Raw genomic sequence first — 8,841 nt, 5'->3', positions numbered from 1 at the left:
CTGAGGAGCTGGTCAGCCATCTCGCCCTCAGCGGTCTTCCGTCTGCGGCAGGCTGGCTGTGGTCGCGTGCTCTGGGTTACAAACTGACTCTTAAGTTTAAAGCAAAAAACCAAACCACACAACAGAAAAAAAAGTGTCTCCATAATGAAGGTTGCATCTCTTTGCAAAGAACACAGGCGTCTTGCTGCAGAATTACCAAGAAGCCAAACCCCTCTTCTTCAGTAGGGTTTGTCCTCCTCTTCTGGCCTGTCGCTTTGCAAGTCTGGAGGAGCGGCTCTTCCTACTGACAAGAAGCCCTGGGAGACCCTGGCACCTCACCCACGTGGTGAATCACTGTGGGCCTGGGCTGCACAGCAGTTCAAGAGGTGAGTCCCAGCTGCCCGCTCTGCTCCCGGTCACGCTTTCTGTGATTGCACAGTCAGCAGGTCTGGGGGGCTGATCTAACCTCGCCCCCCTCCAAAAAGGTGATGGTGCCTTGGAAAGAGAGGGAATAAATGGCAGGATGAGCGGAAGGCTGGGACTGTGCCAGGCCTGTTTAGACTGTGGAACGCACCTGAAGGGAATGACTCACAAAACATCCTTGTTTTGTCATTCACTGTGCCCATTCATGCAGCTGGAGTGTGAAGGCCTGATGGAACAGTTTGATGCAGCCTGTCCGTGGCAGAATGTTATTTAACCTTGTCATGCTGTAAGTAAAAAGCAATTCTTTATTATGTGATACCAAACAGGTAACACAGCACACACCGCCTGCACATCTCCTCTCCCACTCGCAGCATACTGTGAGGTATGTGGAAATGGCAGTGCAGCCTCTCTGGCCCTGTCAGAGGCAATTGTTACACCTCGCTGCTCAAGTGGCCGCAGAGGTTTGGGCTTGCCTGTTAGATACACCTCCCCTTTGCCTGGTGTGGCTGTCTCCTCAACTGTGCTGACTTAGCTGTTCGTGTTGCCTACCTCTGTTCATCTTTTTAGGCATATTTAGAAAATCTGGATTATTTCATAGGTTTCTTTTGCACAACTGAGAGATCAGTAAACTGTTGGGGAGGTAGAGGGCAAACATGAGTTGCTGAAGTTGCTGTGGAGCTCTAAGATACTAAACTAGGTCTGCTGTTTACAGGCAAGTGTTAACCAGCCTGGCCATCCCAAAGGCTTTAAACTAAAGTTGCAGGGGGAGAGGAACCTCAGTCCATCCCGCTCCTACCAGTTTGATGCCAGTGCCAGCAAGAGATGCTCAGAGAGGGATTTCAGGTGAGCAGGAGAGCACCTGAAGAGCACCACAAAGGAATTCCAGCCATTCCAGCCGGTAAGTCAGCTTCATGGGGGCCCAACTTCAATGCCTCTATGCAAACACGTGTAGCACAGGGAATAAACATGAGGAGTTAAGAGACATGTGCATGCCTGCAGGGTTATGATCTTATTGGCATCATGGAGACAGTGGTGGGATGGCTCCTATGACTGGAGTGTTGGGATGGAAGGATGCAGGCTCTTCAGGAAAGACAGACAGGGGAGACAAGGAGGCGATGTTGCTCTCTATGTCAACGACCAGGTGGAGGGCATGGAGCTCCTCCTCAGGATGAATGAAGAGCAATGGGAGAGTTTACAGGAGAGGACCAAAGGGAGGGAAGGGACAGGTGACATTATAGTGGGGGTCTGCTAGAGGCTGCCCAACCAGGTAGTCTAAGCAGATGAGGCCCTCTATAGACAGAGAGGGGCAGCTCATGTTCACAAGCCCTGCTCCTCACGGAATTTCAGCCACCCCAATGTCTGTTGGAGGGACTACACAGCAGGGCATAAGCAATTCAGGAGGTTCTTGGAACACATTGATAACTTTCTTTTCCAAATGGTAGAGGAGCCAACGAGGAGAGATGCTATGCTGGAACAAGGAGGGGCTGGTGAGACATATGAAGCTCAAAGACAGTCTTGTCTGCAGTGACCATGAAACAGTAGATTTCAGATCCTTAGGCCGTTGAGGAGGGTGCACAGCAATCTCATTATCCTGCACTTCAGGAAAGCAGAATTTTGCCCATTTCAGGGATCTGTTGGTAGGGTACTATGGGATAAAGCCCTGGTGGGAAGAGGGGCCCCAGAAAGCCGGTTAGTAGTCAGGGATCACCTCCTCCAAGCTCAGGAGTGATGTGTCCCAACAAAAAGGAAATTGGGCAAAACCACCAGGAGGCCTGCATGGATGAACAAGGAGCTCCTGGACAAACTCAAACACAGAAAGGAAGCCTGCATAGTGTGGAAGCAAGGAGGTAGCCTGGGAGGAATACAGAGAAATTGTCTGAGAAGCCAGGGATCAGGTTAGCAAAACTAAAGTCCTGTTAAACCTGACCAGGGACAACAGGAAAAACTTCTATAGGCTCGTCATGATAAAAGGAAGACTATGGAATATGTGGGCCCTCTCCAGAAGGAAGCAGGAGACCTGGTTACCTGGGACATGGAGAAGGCTGAAGTACTTAATGACTTTTTTGCCTCACTCTTCACCAGCAAGTGCTCCTGCTGCACCACCCAAGTCACAGAAGGCAAAAGCAGCAACTGAGAGAATGAAGAAATACCTGCTGTAGGAGAAGATCAGGTTTGAGGCCATCTAAGGAACTTGGAGGTGCACAAATCCATAGGACCTGATGAGATGCGTCCCTGGGCCCTGAGGGAACTGGCAGGTCGAGTGGGTAAGACACTATCCATCATATTTGAGAAGTCATAGCAGTCTGGTGAAGTTCTCACTGACTGGAAAAGGGGAAACATAACTCCCATTTTTAAAAAGAAAAAAAAGGAAGACCCAAGGAACTAAAGGCTGGTCAGTCTCACTTCAGTGCCCAGCAAGATCACGGAGCATATCCTCCTGGAAACTATGCTAAGGCACATGGAAATTAAGGAGGTGATTGGTAACAGCCAGCATGGCTTCACTAAGGGTAAATCATGCCTGACAGATTTGATATTCTTCTGTGGTGGCATTACAGCGTTGGTGGATAAGGGAAGAGCAACTCATGTCATCTACCTGTACTTCTGCAAAGCATTTGACACTGTCTCGCATGACATCCTTTTCTCTGAACTAGAGAGACATGGATTTGATGGATGGACCACTCAGTGGATAAGGAATTGGCTGGATGGTCGCATTCAGAGAGTTGCACTCAACCCAATGGCTCGGTGTCCAAGTGGAGACCAGTGACATGTGCCATTCCTCAGGGACTGGTATCGGGACTGGTGCTATTTAACATCTTCGTTGGTGACATGGACAGTGGGATTGAGTGGCAGCCTCAGTAAGTTTGTTGATGACACCAAGCTGGTAGTATGGTACACTGGAAGGGTGGGGTGCCATCCAGAGGGACCTTGACAGGCTTGAGAGCTGGGCCTGTGTGAACCTCATGAAGTTCAACAAGGCCAAATGCAAGATCCTGCACCTGGGTTGGGGCAGTCCCAAGCACAGATACAGGCTAGGCAGAGAACAGATTGAGAGCAGCCCTCAGGAGGGCTTGGGGGTGCTGGTTGGTGAGAAGCTCAACATGACCCAGCAATGTGCACTTGCAGCCCAGAAAGCCAACCAAATCCTGGGCTGCGTCAAAAGAAGCATGACTAGGAGGTCAAAGGAGGGGATTCTTCCCCTCTACTCAGCTCTTGTGAAACCCCACCTGGAGTGCTGTGTTCAGCTCTGGAGCCCCAGCATCAGAAGATCATGGACCTATTGAAGTGAGTCCAGAGGAGGGCCATGAAAACGATTAGAGGGCTGGAGCACCTCTCCTATGAAGACAGGCTGAGAGAGTTGGGGTTGTTCAGCCTGGAGAAGGAAGGTTCTGGTGAGACCTTATTAAGCAGCCTTCCAATACCTAAAGGGGGCCTGCAAGACAGTTGGAGAGGGACTTTTTACAAGGGCTAATGGCTTTAAACTGAAAGAGGGTAGATTTAGATTAGATATTAGGAAGAAATTCTTTACTGTGAGAGTGGCGAGTCACTGGAACAGGTTGCCCAGAGAAGCTGTGGATGCCTCATCCCTGGAACTGTTCAAGGCCAGGCTGGTTGTGGCTTTGAGTAGCCTAGTTGGCCTAGTGGAAGATGTCCCTGCCCATGGCATGTGGGTGGAATTAAATGATTTTAAGGTCCCTTCCAACCCAACCTATTCTATGATTCTATGAAAATGCTGGTGGCTATAGACACACTAAGCATTTTTGCTTTCAGCTCCGTTTTCGGTGGTTGTAGTTTCTATACCAATAAGTATGTATATTTATTAGTCACCTAATAAATACTGACCTATTTATTTATTATTTTCACTCTTTAAATAAGCAATTCTGTGCACAGAAAAGTAATTAAATAATTTGGCTTTTTTTTTTTTTTCTTCTCTGGGTAGATTTTCTGATAATCAATGAAGAGAACAGGTAGCCTTTCCTTGTTTAAGTCTATGAATATAGTTTCTTTCTTTTACTCATCTGTATATTCAATGAACTTACAGGAACTTAGTACTTCTGAGACATCTAGCTCTCTGCCATTTTTGCTTGAAATTGGCCACTAGGACTTAAAACTTATTGGATGGGAGCATGGAGTAGACAGACATGAATGTGCTATCCTCTTTTTCTGAGGAAACCTGACTGTAGAGTCTTTAATAACCACAAGCAGTCTGAGTTTGCATTGGTATTTTTAGACACTATTTACGTTTGAAGTGCTGTAATGTAACCCAGTTTTATATTGCATCTGGGGACTGGTTCTAAGCTCACAGGGAAGAAGTAGAAGATAAGCAGGGAGAGGCAAAATTGAAGAGTATTTGACCGCAGCCTGCAGTCCTCCAGTATGTCTGTCTTCAGAGGCCTGCTGATTTCAGTGGGGTTTCCGCTGAGCATAGCAGACTGATGAAATTGCAGAGCTGGGACTGTAATTGTTTCCAGCATGTGCACAAGGAGAGAAGACATCAGTGTGATTCATGCTCTTTAGGGGAAAAAAAAAACCCAAACCCCAGTCAATTCAAGGAACATAACAAGGGGAAATTTTAAAACAATAAAGACATGGGGCTAGCATTGCAGAGATGTGGAATGGAGTCTGAGGTTAGACAGCCACAGACTGATGTATGTCTGTCCTTTTCCTCTGTACTTCCTTGGTAGGGAATGAACACAAGATCTGGATGATTGAGTGGATCCCAAGCACACACAGTTGACATTTTCAGTTCCTTGAAGACAGCTAACAAGGCAGAAAGAAAATATGCGCATGGCGTAAATCAGTTGTCAATATGAGGCAACTTCTTTGAGATTAATTAATCCCCCAAACAAAATCTTTATTCACAGGGGTATAGAGAAAATAACCACACTTAAATTATTATTAAAGCCAAGGACATGACAGGCTTCCTGGCCAGACAGCCTGTTTCAGTTACCTTGTCTCTTATGAACCTCATAACCATGCCCCATTACTACCCTAAAAAAACATGGCATGCACCCTCTGCCACATGAATGACAAACCCTGGTGTCAGTGATGGAAACACATCTGCATGCACTGGCAGAACAAATGGTTCCATATGTTCTCGGGGGACAGCAGGACACCAATAGAAGGTATGTGCTGTGTTATTTCCTATTAGTCTGTGGGGAGGGGTCTGGGACGTGAGGACTTTCTTAGTGGAAGTTCTTAGTAGGACATGTAAGTGGCAACATGTGGCATGGTCATTTCCTTTACCTGAAGAATATGCACCGTGGGATTTAATTCCTGAGTAACTTTTCTGTCTTTGACAGAATTAGTAGTTGCCTCCAACTTGCCTGTTTTATAGAATCGGATATGTATGTTGGCAATGGAGAGAAGCAGGATGAGACATAGTAAATGAGGCTGAAGAGGAGTCTGGGAAGGAAGGAATAGTTTGCAGCTATTTGTAGAAATAAGGAAATGGGGCCATAACAGCTGGGGACAGTGATGGAAAAAACACCTCATTTGTGTAAGGAGGCTTTGACAGTGAAGTAGATTTCAGGTATGAGGTACACCTTATTTTTTATACTCATTATAGTGGATTAAAGACATATCATGATTTGGGGGAGAATTTTCTTTTTGAAAACTGTCAGTAAGCTGATACATCGAGTGATAACTAAGACTTTAATGATAACAGATTATCCTTAAAGGTTAATGCTTCCAGACTGTACTATGACTAGCAAATGCTGTTTTAAAGTATCTGTGCTTTATGACTTTATACCTCTAATTCATAGGACAACCTGGACAAGCAGTAAGTCTTACAGATCACTGTGCTCCACTATCAACTCAAAGTCTTGGATTTGGAAATCTATCATGCTTTATCCTTAGCCTGTCTGTATGTTTGATGTCGTGCTCCTGAGAGGATTGGATTTTGATCCTTTGTTACTGTAGACTTTTTGCTTAGATTGTAAACTGTGTAGAACAAGAATGTACACTTATCTATGCCTGTAAAGACTTACACAACTTTATAGCTTATAAATACCTAGTGTATGAGTACTAGAAGTACATTTGCATTTCTGTGGACATTTTTAAAAACTCAGCAGTGAAAATGTGAATCAATATTCGGATAAGGAATCTGCATCCCTTGGTTCTGTCAGTGACGGCTTTTCCATTCTCTAAGGTATAAAGTTAAGCATCAATTAGTTATGGTTTAACCCTATCTTCTGGGAGGTCTGAAGGGGGAAAAAATTTCTGCAGTGAAAAATAAAACATGATATGAATATAGCTGAGCTTGACTTCTACAACAGAATTGTACAGGTTCTTTCACACATCACCCCCCTTGTGTTAAAAAGGAGAAAAAAACAAAAGCAGTTTTGGACATTAAGGAATCTCAAAGGTTCATCTTGCTAACCAAAATGGTGGAAGAGGGCTGGACAGCCATAGCTTTTACAGGAGGAAGTGGTAAAGTTGGCTCTCAGTTCTTCCAGTTCTGCTGTGGCTACCACAGTCACTTCAAAGTGATTGGAGATCTCCCAGCAGTGGACAGCCATAGCTTTTACAGGAGGAAGTGGTAAAGTTGGCTCCCAGTTCTTCCAGTTCTGCTGTGGCTACCACAGTCACTTCAAAGTGATTGGAGATCTCCCAGCAGTGTTTCCAGGTGTGCAAAGAAATTTACCATATAGTCTCTGCACTTGACTCCCCTTCTTACTTGAGAAATAACAAAGCAGCAGAGAGGAAATAGTGACTTCTTATCACTGAGTAATAATTCTGTGGCCTCTGTAGTCTGGCCAACACATGGGGATGTTACTGCCCAGTAAAATAGGGTGTGAATTGACACCAGACTGGGAATTCCACATTGGTGTCTCTTGAAGACATTTTTAGAGTATGCTGAAGGCCCGTTGGTTAATTTTTGAAATAAATTTATCACAGTTAGCAAGAAGTGTGACTTTCCCATTATTTGGAAACCAGTTGATACTTTACTTGCTGCCTTTCCAAGCTAAGCTAAATTCCTAAGTTAACTGAAACTGACTTAAATTACAGCTAAATGTTTTCACCCTGGTTGTAAGCAGTTGAGCTGTTTGACTTTGTTTAGTAGTGGAACACGTCCTTTAAGTATGCGTGGTCATATTTTTTGCAGACGAGCCTGAAACTTTACATGCAGTAGCTTACTCTCTATGTAAATGGCATAGAGTACTGCAGCTGAGGGACTTGTGTACAAGGAGGAGTTATGACTAAGATAGGTAGATAATTCCATACTACAAGTAGCTACATACATGAATTTCCTATAGGGAAAAGCTGTGAAGACTCTGCAGTTTGAAAATGGAATAAACTTCTAGCAGGGTGTCATTTGCTGCACTGTAAATTCCTCACCTAGCTTATACACAGTCTTCTGTAGGGTGATTGTATGCCCAGATTTTGCCAGATGTATGTTCTCTTTTATTCTGGCTACTTTGTACAGATTTATTTTTAAGGACATCCTTTATATATCAGGGGTGTCCAGGTACCTGTTAGATCTAGAAGGCTGAAAACCCCCAGCAGACTACAAATCCTGTGTGTAACCACAGAGTGCTTGAATTATGAGCTCAGGACCAGCTGACTTCAAGTATGTTTGTTGGCTGAAGAGAATTTCAAAATGGAAGAAGATTATACAGGAGCTGTGTGTGAGCTACACACTGAGACTGCTGGTACTGATGTTGACATACATAAGTAATTAGGGATGAGAACTAACCAAAACAGGATGTTTAACTGGTGTAACTTGAAGAAAACTCACAGGCCAAACCTGCCTCAAACAAGAGTTTGTGAATGGATGCACATGCCAGACACATGATGAGTGTAAGTATGTGAACCACCTACAAAGCAAACTGTGGACACAGCACATGTAATATTCACATTGTTTTGTAAAGGGAATTGTGGTTTCGATGGCAGCCTCACTGTGTGTTATTGTGTGATTAGTGTTTCAGTGTTTGCTATGTTGTTTGAATTAAAGAAAACCTGAATGATTCTGGTATTGAGTCAAGTCTGTGGCTTCGGTATTTAAGCCCCTAGAAGGTGTGAAAAACATGTTGGGAGAAAGCACCAGCACAGCAGAAATATTCTTGTCTACTGGCTGGCTATAAAACTCCTTGTGGTCTTTTGTTGATTTTTCTTTTCGCTTCACAGCTGTCTGGGAATTCTGAGGTCTGAAGCAGTGTTGTCACTGGGTTTGGGGTCTTCAGACTAATGGAGTCTCCTATTCTGGTGGAGAACTACTGCTTCCAAGTAGATAGCTCTGGGGTCTTTAGTTTTATCAGCCCTGGCTCTTTGGTCTGCAGTGATTGCAATGAGTTATCAGATGGGGGAAAAGGCTGAAGCAAATAAGGGCACAGTCTGTTTTGAGTAGTGATTTGTGCTTGTTCATTACCTGCTGGTTTCTCAGACTGTTGTCCATCACTGCACAACAGTTTTGCAGGGTAGGACATGGTAGAGTTGTCC

Source organism: Falco rusticolus, chromosome Z (assembly GCF_015220075.1).
Source record: "Falco rusticolus isolate bFalRus1 chromosome Z, bFalRus1.pri, whole genome shotgun sequence".
NCBI lineage: Eukaryota > Metazoa > Chordata > Aves > Falconiformes > Falconidae > Falco > Falco rusticolus.
Note: the sequence above shows the minus strand (reverse complement) of the source record.